We start from the raw sequence: 13,424 nt of genomic DNA, 5'->3' as shown, positions 1-13,424 counted from the left end.
ATGGGAGGTAGAGGCAGGAGGATCACCACTTTGAGGCCAGTCACAACAAAGGTAGTAAGACCCTACCAAAAAAAACCAAAATACAACCAAAAAGGTATAGTTCAAGTGGTTGAGTGCCTGCCTAAAAAGCATGAGGTCTTGGATTCAATCCCCAGTACCACAAGTAGAGAGAGAAGATGAGAGAGGAGAGTAAAGTGTGTGTGTGTGTGTGTGTGTGTGTTTGAGGCCAGCCTGGGCTACATAGTTCAGTATCTAATATTTTGTCCTGACCACCCAATGGAATGCCTTGTCCACCCCCTAGATGTACTCTACTGTATTAGTGCTCTCAAAAAACCAATGGGATGGATAGATGGATGATAGATAGCTAGATATACAAGTAAAGATTTATTATGAAAATTAGCTCCACAAGTTTGAAGGCTGAAAAGCTCTTAATCTTGCCAGCTACATGAGATGAGGCAGGCAGGCAAAAAGAGGAAACCAAACAAAAGAAGCAAAGATGCAGGGCAGCACTACACTGAGTACATCTTGCCAAACAACCTAACTCAAAAACCCTGGAATTATAGTTGACCCCTTCTTAATACAGAAGGCAATGGTCCCAGCAGCGACTTTCTGAAACCTCCTCTACATCTCATTATAGATGTAGTTTGATGCATGCACCTCCCCTCAGATCACCACTGTAGCACTAAGGGGGAACTTACTAGGTAAGCCCATGCTTCACCCCCAATTTCTTGGAAAAGTCCCCCCATAGCTTAAGAAAACCTCACAACTATGTGCATAAACCAAACATATCTAATCTCCTATAGCCCATAAAAGTGCCTAAGACCTGAGAGCTCAGGGCACTCAATTCTTGGTCAGGTTGCTCACCCTCTTCCTATCTTGAGGCTATACTCTTGTTTTTGCATCAATAAAACTTGTTCTGTTAAAACTCCTCAGTATGTTCATCCCTGAATCTTTTTTCTGCAAGACCACGAGCCTGTCTTACATCTCCACTGATATGCAAATTGAAGAACCAGTAAATACTAGTATCATTCAGTTCAAATCTAAAAACCTGAAAACTAAGAAAACCAATGGAGTAACTTCTGGAGTCCAAAAGGCTGAAGAACCAGGATCCCCATTGTCTGAGAGTAGGAGACAAAGGATGTCCCAGTTCCAGAAGAAATTCACTCTTCCTCTGCTTTTTCACTCTGTTTCCTCAGCAGACTGGATGGTACCCATCCACATTGGTGACAGTGGATCTTCTTTATGAGATTATCAGTTTGAAATGCTAATGTCTTCCAGGAACACATTCACAGACACATCCAGAAATAATGTTTTACCAGCCTATTTGGGCAATATTTGGCCGGGTCCAGCTGACATACAAAATTCATCATTACACCTACTTTGGAGAGTACTGGTGTAGATTGTATAAAATAATGTACAGAAACTATCAAGCATAGGTGTGATAACACAAGATTAAGCTTAATTCTACTGGCTCCTCTCACTCACAACTGCAGGTAATTAAACTTAGGACCAAGCATCCAGCTCTTCCCTGACCACCTGACTCTATCCTTCCTGATGTTGCCTGTGACCTGGATTCTGGTCTGATTAAAAATTGCCCTTATATGACTCCCAGTTATCCTAGGAGCCTCTTTCCTGAGAGGACTTCAACTTCTGAGCTGAAAGAGAAAGTTGGGGATAACTGTGGTCTTGGTCTAAGTCTAAAACTGACATCACACTCTACCCAATAACAGCTAAACACATATTCTTTCCAAGTTGCCATGAAATGTCACCAAAATGGACCATATTTTGGTCACTATAACAAATTTAATGCGCCTTAATAAAATGCAACTTAACAAATTTCAAAACAAATATAAATCACTTAAAGTATCCATTCTAACCACTATGGAATTAGACTACAGATCAACAACAAAAAGATGTTTATAAAAATTACCAAATATTTGGAAGTTAAACAACTCTCTTTTAAATAATACTGGATCAAAAATAATGGTGAATTTTTAAACATTTCTAACTAAATTAAAATGAAAGTGCAACTTACTAAAATTTGTCAAATGGAACCAATGTAGTGTTTGAAGGGAAACGTGTAACATTACCTAGATATATGAAAAAACAAAAATGACTTAAGATCAATAACTATGCTTTTACTTTAAGAAACAAGAGAAAGAAGACTAATTTATATTTACAACCAGGATGGGGGAAAAAAGGACATAAGAAAAATTAGAGCAAAAGTCATTATATAAGAAAATAATATAAGACAGTTAACAAAACTTAATGTTTTTTTGGGAAGATCAATAAAAATGACAAACTTCTAATTATGACTACTAAGGAAAAAAAAGAAGACACAAATGATTTAATCTCAATTTTTATCAGAAATATGAGTGGTTATCATTATTGATCCCACTGACATTAAAAAGTGACTGAACAAGTACTCCAAAGGATTCATTCTATGCCCATAAATGTGATACTTTATATAAAAGGCCCAATTCATTGAAACACAAAAACTAACAAAACTCACCCAAAGAAAAGTTAATAATTTATAGGATCCTATTTCTATTAAGGAAATAGAATCAATAATTAAGATCCTTTTCAAAAAGAAGTCACTAGGTTAGGTGGCTTGACCTGAGAATTCTACCGACCATTTAAGAAATAAATGATATGAATTCTCTACAGTCTCATCAACAAAATAGAAGCAATCTATGAGATCAGATTTATCCCAATACTCAAAACCAGATGAAAACATTACAGGAAAGGAAAGCTACAGACAAAATCTCTCATGAACACAGATGTAAAGTTCTCAACAAACATTAGCAAATCAAATCCAACAATGTATAAAAAGAAGTATTCATGTAACCAAAACGGATTTATCCCATGTATGTAAAATCTCACTCAGTATTAGACCATCCATCACTATAAGCCATTACACCAACAGGCTAAAGAAGAAAAATTCTATGATCGTATCCATCAGTGAGAAAAAGGCATTTGACAAAATCCACCATCTACCTGATAAAAAATCCTAACTACTCAGGAGGCAGCTATCAGGAGGATCACACTTCAAAGCCAGCCTGGGCAAATAGTTGCAAGACCCTATCTCAAAAAAAGTCACATAAAAGGACTGTTGCAGTGGTACAAGGTGCAGGCCCTGATTTCTAACCCCGGTATCACAGAAAAGCCTCAGCAAAGTAGAAATAGAGGAGTACTTCTTCAATTTAGTAAAGAATATGAACTCCCCAAACACCACAACTAACATGATGCCATGAGTTAAAGTGAAGCCAAAGAAACTCCCCATCCCCTGGAAAAGAACAAAAGGTGAAAGCTGGGTTGGTTTTTATTGTTTTGTTTTCACCCTCTGGATTAGAGTAGGCTTCTGAAGACTAGGATCTCTTCCTGATTACACTCACCCAGCATGCAATTGAGGTACTGACCTTGTTGTGTAGAGGCAGAGCTGAGTTGAGAAAAGGTGACATAACCCTGTCCTGAGGAAAAAGCTTTCTTGTGTTTTTTATTTCATTTTACATATTTTCCCTTTCTCTGTTCCTCTCCTCCTTTCTGCCTCCATCTCTTTCCTCTTCTCTCTCTTCACTTGGTCTATTGCACTGCCTGCATGAACACGCATCTTGAAAAATAAAAAAATAAGGGCTGGGCATAGTGGTACATGACTGTGGTCCCAGCTACTCAAGAAGCAGGATTGTTGTCCCAAGGCCAGTCAGGGAAAAATGAGCTCCAGACCCTATCTGAAAAACAAACTAAAAGCAAAATGGGGAATGTAGTTCAGTGGTATGGACAGTTTGCCTAGCAAGCACGAAGCCTTGAATTTGATCTCCAGAACCACATACAGTGTCACTGTGACACTTAAGTGAACTGCACCTGAAAATCCACCCATGGCATAGCTCATGCTCTTTCTGTCTTATTTTCCTCCCTAGCACTGTATAACCTGCTGCAGAATTTACTTGTTTATTGACTATCACCCACTAGAAAGTAAACTCCTTAAGGCCATGATTAACTGATGTACAGCCATCACAACATGGGGACTTGGTCTAAGTTTTCTTGATTTAATGATCCAGTTTGTTCTCATCTAGGTTTCTTAGGACAAGACCACAAGAAAGAGGTCCCCGTGTTGGCAACTGTAGGTCAACCTACTGTCCTCCAGCTGTGGACATTTTCTGTGAGAGAGGGACACTCACCACACAGGATGGAGCCATCCTCTGCCTCCTTCCCTAGACCCACCGGCCCTGAAAGGAACCTGCTGCCAGGGTCTGTGGTTTCTAACTGGCTCACTTGCGACAAGGCAGGAATTTCATCCTTTCTCTGACTCCACCCCCTCCCCAAACCTGGAGTGGCTTCCTGAGCCAAAAGACCCTCTGTGAGGATGGCTTACAAAATAGCATCATGCAAATGTCTTCATTCAACTGCAAAATCATTTGATTTCACTCAAGAATGTCTTTGCAAGGGCAACTGAAGCCAGCTTGACAGAGAGACTTTAAATAGACTAATTAGGCAATGATTTGGAGAGGCAGCACAGAGTCAGTAAGAGTCAAGCAACTAGGAATGGTTTCAGGCACAGGTACTTAAGTAGCTGTGTGACATCTGGCAAGATGACATTAATGGTATCCCCAAATGACTGAAGCCCTCCAGCATAGCAATTAGATAAACTTAGGTTTGGACTCCATCTCTGCCACCCAGTAGCTGTGTAGTATTTACTAACTTCACTGAAACTGAGCTTCACACCTGTAAAATGGGAATAAGATTAATCTCATGTTCAAAGGATGATGTATCACTGTACATAAAGCAAAAAGTAGGTGCTCAACACAAGAATTATACTTTTACTATACTGCTGGTTAAATATTAGTAATATGAAATAATGCTAACAATAAACAAAAAGATAATGTATCCCATGTTTAAATAGGAATGGCACATACCAAAAAACAGCAAGATTGGTACCAAATCCTGCCAGGACCTCTACTTCTGGAGATTTCCTCAGAACCCTTTCACTCAAGTGACATGATGTCACTCCTATTATATGCAGGGATGCAGTGAGATATGCCAGAATGATCTCTACGAGATGAAAGAATTCCAGGTGACCTGTTCACAGACACAGAGGCTCAGCCCAAATCTCCCCCTGCCCTACAATTTCCAACTCCCTCTCCATCTGCTTCCTCCCAACACAAAGAAAGTGTATGGAGTAAGAAAGGAAAAAGGTGACGCAGAACAACTTTCAGGGCATGCAAGGCAGGAGAAGGAGAGCAAGAGACTGGAGGGCTGGACAGAATTGCTTTTAAATCAAAAGCAAAAGTGAGGGGACACACCAGGAGGACAAGGCAGACAATAAGCCTCCATCATGATGCTGAGAAGGGATACGCAAGCCCTCTGACACTCCCCATTTAGTGCTAATATTCCATCTGTTTTCCTAAAGTCATTAGTAATTAAACAAACAACTTAGACACCACAAAAGGTGATCATCTGAGAAACAGGGGTAAAGAATGAACTGGAAATGGCATCCTAATCAGCCAGAGACCAGAAGAAATACGATCCCAAGGAAAAAGAGACTCAAGTGTGGTTGGTAGGGAAAAACCCAACTTACTGCCAGAGGTCAAAACAAACTGATGATAGGGCTTTAGGGCAAAAATGGCCAGACCAGAGTCAGCAAGTTTTATGGGATTTACAAGAAAAAGAACCCAACTCATTTTCTCCCTTGCCCAGAATCCAAACATGAATTATTGCTGGCCATATGCACAAAACAAGTCATCATAAACAATTTACCAATCAACTAAGTCAAGATAAATGGACACACTCTTCCTTTTCTACCAAATTCTCTGCCTTAACACCTCTCCTGATACAATGACCCCATGGAGCATAGGAAATCTTAGTTGCTTTGCTTCTTTATGTCTCTTGGGAGGAGGAGGACTAGACATGGGCTGGTAAACATCTTGCTTAATTGCAAGGCTGTGATGGCATGCAGTGCTAGCAGGAAGGCTGCACCAGATGACACTTGTGCAGTCCATATTCATTCACAGCTGTAAAAGAGTTGATCCAGGGCACCAATTATCTAATTGCTGCTAAAACACCATGTATTTACTCAGCTGCAAATTTGCAAGATGGGTCTGATTCACAAGAAGGGGATAATAATGGAAGATATACTTCCATTTGAAATTTCAGGAATAAACATTAAGAGTCCTATTTATTAAAATTGAGATGCAGATAAACAATGGGTATACTTTCAGGAGTAATTGCAAGGTTTCCACAGTTACAGAAAACCATTCCCTTTGTCAACACTCAATTGTTCTCTTTATACCTTGGGAGATGTTACACTGAGTTTCTATAAATACAATGGAAACTCATTCATCTCATCCCCTCTCACGTATCAAGTCCTGACCTTCTCTGTAATAAAAAAGCTGCATCCCAAGTGTACCTGACAGTATGTCTCAAGACTGTCATGGCCAAGTCCTTCCTAATATAAGGAATAAAGAAGAACAGGCTCGATTGGGCTGGGACGTGCGGGTAGGGGTTGGCACAATGAGCATACTTTTCTGGTTTCAGAAATTGCTGTGAAGCAGTCACAATTCAGTTTCTTCAGCCCCTGCAACTCAACCCCTGTATATTAAGAATCTCAGCTATTAAAAGGGGATGAAACCAATGCCCAAAGTGCTTTGATTTCTGCACAGGATGCAATCTCAGAGATGATGTTCAATTATATACTCTTTTTGAGTGTAACCTGTGTCCGTTTCTATCAATGTTAGGCCCTCTCTCCATCATATTGCAATCCTAGATTGGGGCAATCACAAAATCTACTTCTTTGATTCCTCCCCCCCATCCCATTCCCCACTGCTTCAAAGGACTTGGGCACTACACTTCATGTTTACTACATAGTATTCATCAGAGAGTCTGGTCCTAGGAAGGAGTTTTAATTCCAACCAATCTCAAGAGAATGCCCCCATGGTAGGCTCCTTGTGCTGGCCCAAGATCTAATTAATATTCATAAGGACATCACATTCTAAGTGTTTTACTGTGGGGCAGGCACTGTGTGAATTTCACTACATATGAAATCTAATTATCATTTCACCTCGGTGAAGGAAGTACTATTGCTCTTTTTAATAAACAAAACCTGAAGGAGCAAGTTGCCTAGACAAACAGCTAGTAAGTAACAGAGCAGCAATTCAAACCAAAAACTATCTGAAACTAAAATATGTGCTCTTAGCCTCTGCATCACCACATTTTTCTGAATTTTGGATCCAGGTCTCTATTTTTCCAATTTGTGGCAGGGCCCCTGAGAGCTCTGTCTCCATGCATGACTCAGACAGATCTGGCTTCTTCCCATTAACTCATTAATTTAACCACTCCATACCCATACATTAAAAGCATTAGTATCTGTCACTCTCCATAGTCCCCATTTTGCAAAAGCCCCCATCCAATGCAATCTTCCATGAGCCCACATTGATCTCCTTCATGTTGAGAGAAAAATGTCATCACAAATGTACAGCTTATATACATATGCACACTCATGCATGTGTGTATGTATGTATTTATGTATGTACTTATCTATATATAAATATTAGTACGAATGTATATGTATGTGTATGAAAACATGTAATCTTCTTATCAGTGCCTCCCTGATGGTAAAATTATCCACAGGGAAGTAAGATGGTATTTGAAGTGGGACCTGGATGTATATGGAACACTTCTCACCCGCTCATGTTCCATATAATGTGGAGCCAGGTTCACTAAAGGACTTTACACATACCGAATTTTAATACAAATGTCTTCCTTCAGTAGTGTCTCTCTCTCTAGAACCTCTAGTCCCAAAACATTCTCAGGTTTCAGAACCAAAATAGAAAGGGTTGGAACAAGAAGCAATGGCAGGGAAAGTATCCGGGAAGCAACGAAGGAAAAAATTTAAAATTTGATCATCAGCCACAGCTGGCAGGCTCATCCAGCAATCTATGCCCTGAGATTTCTTTTCACAGCCTCATTTGGCAGATAGTAGTAAAAGGTCGAGCCTTTTGATTTGGGCCCAGCATCCCTACAGATAAAAGAGATGGCAAATTATGAGTTCAAATACTGCTGGTCCTGAATTCCATATCACCAAAAGTTCTTTCCTTCTCATCATGGATGGATCACACATCCCTTTAATCTAGCAAGTACTCCCTTAACAGAACTCTGCTCAACTGACCTGCTAGACTAACTGGTGTTCTCCATTGCTTCTGATGCACCACCTCAAACTGCTCCTACATACCAGCTGGGTCACTTATCATTCCACTCCTGTAAACTCAACCATTGAATTTCCTACCAGCTGAGTTATGTGTTTAGAAGAGCCACCTGTGTTTGTTCTCAAACCTACTTATTGTCATCATACTTACTATGAGTCTATTATTTAATGAAATAGTATGAAATACATATTTCATTGAAATATAGCCCATTTTTCTATAAAACCTTAGTCAAATGTTTTGCAAAGACTGGATGAAGATGAGTCATTTTAAAAATGTAGTTGCATTAGGTATGAATGGGGAAAATATAAAGTCCTGAGGGTAGGAGAATCCAGACTCTGAGTTCATTGTCAGTGTATTTTAGTCCGTTAAAATATCAAGAATTGGAAATTATAGGTGATGATATATAGATGTGATTTAAGGGAGGGGGCAGGGGAAGGGGGGAGAAATGACCCAAACATTGTATGCACATATGAATAAAATAAAAATAAAAATAAATAAGAAAGATAATGCAGAACTGTAATCAGCAGGTCAATATGTAAAGAACAGAACTAGGACTTTTCTATATCAAAAGAGGGGCAAATAAATATATACCTCTGATATTTTAAGTTAGAATAATATGGTCAGGGTATTATGTGTGTATTTTATCATTCCCTCTAATTTCAGACCAACTTTTCAATTGCCAGCAGCTGCTCTCCATTATAATATTCAAACAACCATAATTAAATGAATCATGGTCTATAATGGATACATTTGGGGGAATGGAGATGTGGAGTGCCTGGGGTGTAAGGTGGAGCATTTGAATTGCATTATGGTTAAGAAAGAGAAGGAGAGGAAAACCTTCAAGAAGGAAGAGGCCTTTGTGTACAGTCTTTAAGAGGCAGCAAAAGCTAGGAAGTCAAAGTTTGGGTGGAGGGTATGCCAATCATTAAAAGAACATCCACAAGGATCTGCAGATGTGTTGGTATGGCTGGAACACCAAACATATGATGGCAAAGGTGATTCTTTCTATAGTTACTTGCATAGTTACTGCTATTTGTCAGGTACCATTCAATGATGGGCACCAGTGGGGCACATATCCCCAAGAGCATGAGGAAGGAGTTGGTCCCTTACACTTTACAAAGCCATTTCATGCTCACTCTCCAGGAAGCCTGTCTACCTGCCCTCCAGAGGCTGGGACCAAGTCTGCCTCTGCTTTGGTATCCCTGCCCCCTCATTCCTGCACTAACTCCAGTTAGCCTCAAACAAGATCCCAAGTTTTCCCTCACTAAGTATCACTCAAGTGAACTATCTATTCTGACTGACAACAAATCCACAACAGCCAAAAGGCCTCAGAGTTTAAAATAATCATGTTATTTTCCCTCCTTCTTGGTGGTATTTCCCTCTAAAATAAATACTTCTCCAAACACCCAAATGCCAATGAAGTCTGTGGTAGATGAGATTACCTGATACACTTCTACAATATCCAAGAAATTTTCTAGTAATCATAGTAGCTGCTATTTTTTTCCAGTTGGTTGCTGGAAACATTTCAAAATGAATCCTCCTACATTCTTACTTTACCCTTGAATAACTGACTTTAGTGGTAATCTCCTTAGATTTGAAGTCCAGATGGAGGTGAAACTCTATGGTATCTTTCAGAATGGAATTTCAGTAAATAGCAGCTCCAGCTAGCTACTCTTATACTCTATGTTCATTTTCTCCCTGCTCCACCCATAACCTTTGTTATTTTATCTAAATTACTATTCCATTGGCTTTCTTGAGATTTCAACTCCTTAACAAAAAGACCAAAATTTCCCTTGGACTTTGAGGACATCTGTATGTAGAAAGGTTAGGAAAATCTTGTACATTAATTGACTTGAAGAAGGTTTTTTCTACCTTAACTAACTTAATCACCTGGAAGTAAGGCCCATAAAGGTAAGTGAGGACTTTCCCTTTTGGCCACCATTATAACTCCAATGACTAACAAAAGAAAGTTATGTCAGGAAGTAGGTACTCATAAAGACAGGATGAATGAATGATACAATGGCCCTGTAGAGTAAGGAAGGGAGATATTCTTACCATCAGATATTCTCAATAAAGTTAAATAGTTTGCTCAGGATCACATCACCATCTCTCCATCACCATTTGTCTTGTACCATTCCACTAGACCATGTGCCTCAACCCCAGCTCTAGAGCAGAAAGATTTCCTGGTCTTTGTTTCTGCAGAGTTAAAATCAGGCCCCTGAGTCCAGTTCAAGGTTCACACATTGGAATTTTCACTTAAAAACTCAGTCTTGTAACAGAATATTGCAGGGAAAAGGGAGGGGACAGGAAGGAGGATTCAGAGATACTAGGAAAACCTTCTGGGTTTCAGCTGTGCTCAAGCAGAGGAGGCCACACACATACACACACACACTCCAGTGGTCTGTGCACCAAGGGTTTGCAAACTGCTGCCCCAGGTCAAATCTGGCCCTTCCTACACCTATTTTATACATCAAGTTTTATTGTCATATAGAGTCACCTATTTATGTATGTATCGTGTATGGTGGCTTTCACATAATAAAGAGTCTTAAGAGTCTACCGTATGAGCCACAAGACCTGAACAGTTTACTACCTTCCCCTTTAGAGAAAAAGTTTGCTAATTCCTGATGTAGACTCACATAATAAAGACATAAGCATCAGTAATAGCCAAAGAAATGAAGAAAAATACTACTGATTTTCAGAGAGCTGGGAAGGATCATTTTTCCACTCAATATCAAAAAAAAAATCACAAAACCAATTACTTCAGCACTTGATACCTGTTTAGAGATCTCTTGTCAATAATATCTTCACTTGCCTGAACTTCTGAAACAGCCAGCTACTTCCTTCATTATCACTGCATTTTGGATTAGGAATCAGTGGAAAAGCTACAGAAAACAAATATTGTTAAATTCTATTTTAAAAGAAAAATCAGAGAAGTACACATTAAATGCAATGTTACAATAAATGGAAACTTGGAATGCATGCAAAATGATCTAAATATCATCAAATGATTTCTGGGCTACTATCCTTTGGGCTAACCAATAGATTTGGATGGACTCTCCAGTGAAAGTGAATGTTTAAGTTGGTACTCTGTTGAAAGGAAATAGTGTACTAGAATCAGAAAAGATGAAGACCAATTATTAAGGAAAACTGATTTGAAATTAAGAGTGCCATTTTCTGTCTTTAGGATTTGCCACTGATATTCCCTTGCAAATCTCTTAACCTTCCCTATGTCTTACTTCCTAAATCTTCCAAGTGGAGAAAATCATACTGATCTATACCTTCTCCCCCTCCTCCAAATTAGTGATTTGGAAAGGATGCATACATGCCAACTGTATGAGTTTGTCCCAGATTGCTCTCCAGGGAAGTGGAACTCATGGTCAATAGGAACATAGCACACTGAAACACAAGATGGAGATTTGGGGCAAATGACCTATTAAGTCCTGCAAAAGCTTTACTCCACATACAGCTGATGCAGTATGGAAAACTCCACAGATCAAACACAGGTAACTCTTAAGGGAAGAACTTGAGTATCTTCTGCTGAGGACTTACTAAGCAAATGTGGTCTTTTTATCAGTCAGAATATCTTTACCTCAAATTTAGGATGGAAATTCAAAGACTTAAGTCACTTTCTCTAGTCTTGATAATCTGGAATTGTGGCTGGATAGAAGAACCAATAGGCCCATCTCTGACATTCACATCCTTTGTTGCAATCCAGGCTAAATCCTTGTTTTTTTCTAGGCATGGCACTAGCTGTGTTGAGCAAAGGGCACCTGAAACCACAGAAACATAGGACCTCAAGTCATGATAGCCAGAATCCCCTGGTATCACTTTCATCTCTGCCTGTCTCCTACTCCTTTTCACTCCCTTTTTTTCTGATGCAGCTGTAAATCAGAGTTCTGCCTCCTCAAGATGATCAGTTAGTCAGAGACAGATGATTACTTAGGGATAACATTTTCAGGGACAAAAGAAAAAACAGGGAAATGAGGAGGGACACGGGAGGGAGAAGAGAAACTGACTCTTTGGTCTGTACAGGATCTAAATCACCTGCAGTCAGCTTTACAGCTGGAAAACAAAGGTAACAACCTTGAAAGCAGTGTTGGAAACAGAAAAAAGACAGACTTATAACCACACTGAGCTTCTAGATCCAACCATGACTGAAGCTCCTTTCCATTCTGGACTTTTGAGTTAAGTTTCTGCTTTGCTTATGTTTTAAAGTACGCCAATTTGAGTTTTGGTTTTTTCATTTGCTACCCAAATATTCTTTACTAATATGGAAAACACACATCTGAAGCCATCACATGATCAAGGAAAAAAGGTGGGTAGCTCTGGGCCAACAAGCCCACTCCTAAAGTCACAGCTTAGCTCACTCAGTCACTCCCAGATCTGCCACATAATGCTAGGCAAAGCTTCAACTCAACTCTGTTCTGTGCATTTTAAGTTTGCAATTTGTCAGCAGCCCCCTTGGATGGGTATTTATTATATTTTTGTTTAGGACTGTGAGCAAAAACAATTTTCAAGTATCTCAGAATGCACTGCTAGTAGAATAATGTTTACATTACAACCAGATGCAATAACCTTAATGGAAAACAGTAAATCATCTATCTTTCAAAAATCATCTATATTTTAAAAAAATCTGTTAACGCCTGTTATTTTCTAACAACCAAAATTTTTCTGATAATCTTCAAGGATTTTTAACCTTTATGTCCAAATTGTTAGAGGCTTTGAACTGACATTAAATATCCCAAGTATTAGAGGCCTTATCTTCTCCTTCTTCCAAATACCCCCAAAACACCATGATCCTCAGATAAATAGCTCTACTCTTCCCCAGATTTACCATCACATTCCTGCTTGCAAACATTTCCACAGGTAGTCCTCTTGACCTGGAATGCTCCTTCTACTCATCTTTACTCATTCATCTCCTGAGAAAATCTAGATACTCATCAATGGCCAGTGGGTCCCCATCTTATCTTTGAAGACCCCTAGATGTCTTAGCACAAATTCAACTCCCCACTCTGAGCTCAGATCTGATTGCCATTTGGCATATACTTGATGGAATAGCAATCCACATTTACAGTCAGTTTTGTATTCCTGAGGGGACTCCCTAAAGACAAGTCTTCTTGGTACCACTGCAGTCCTGATCAAGAGCTCTGCACTCACGTCCATTGGTGGTGATGACAATGATGCTGACACAAATTTATGAATTGCACTGGACAGCTTTCTTCACCC

The 13,424-nt window shown here is 39.4% G+C and overlaps 1 protein-coding gene across 8 annotated transcripts in view; it reads right to left on the bottom strand.

Moving 5' to 3' along the window:
• LOC141415447 (uncharacterized) overlaps positions 1 to 13,424 on the bottom strand; it is an 88,849-nt gene that overhangs the window by 70,996 nt on the left and 4,429 nt on the right. For 2 of the 8 annotated variants that reach the window (XR_012440484.1, XM_074052148.1), the window contains exons 4-5: positions 11,788 to 11,968; positions 10,973 to 11,080 (exon numbers count right to left, since the gene is read on the bottom strand). The exons of 5 other annotated variants lie outside the window; for them this stretch is intronic. The gene's annotated coding sequence lies outside the window, so the exon portion shown is untranslated. The remainder of the gene's footprint in view (positions 1 to 10,972; positions 11,081 to 11,787; positions 11,969 to 13,424) is intronic. One more of the 8 variants, XR_012440485.1, reaches the window with a different exon arrangement.

This window comes from Castor canadensis, chromosome 13 (assembly GCF_047511655.1).
Source record: "Castor canadensis chromosome 13, mCasCan1.hap1v2, whole genome shotgun sequence".
NCBI lineage: Eukaryota > Metazoa > Chordata > Mammalia > Rodentia > Castoridae > Castor > Castor canadensis.
Note: the sequence above shows the minus strand (reverse complement) of the source record. Positions and strands in the feature narration are given on the sequence as shown.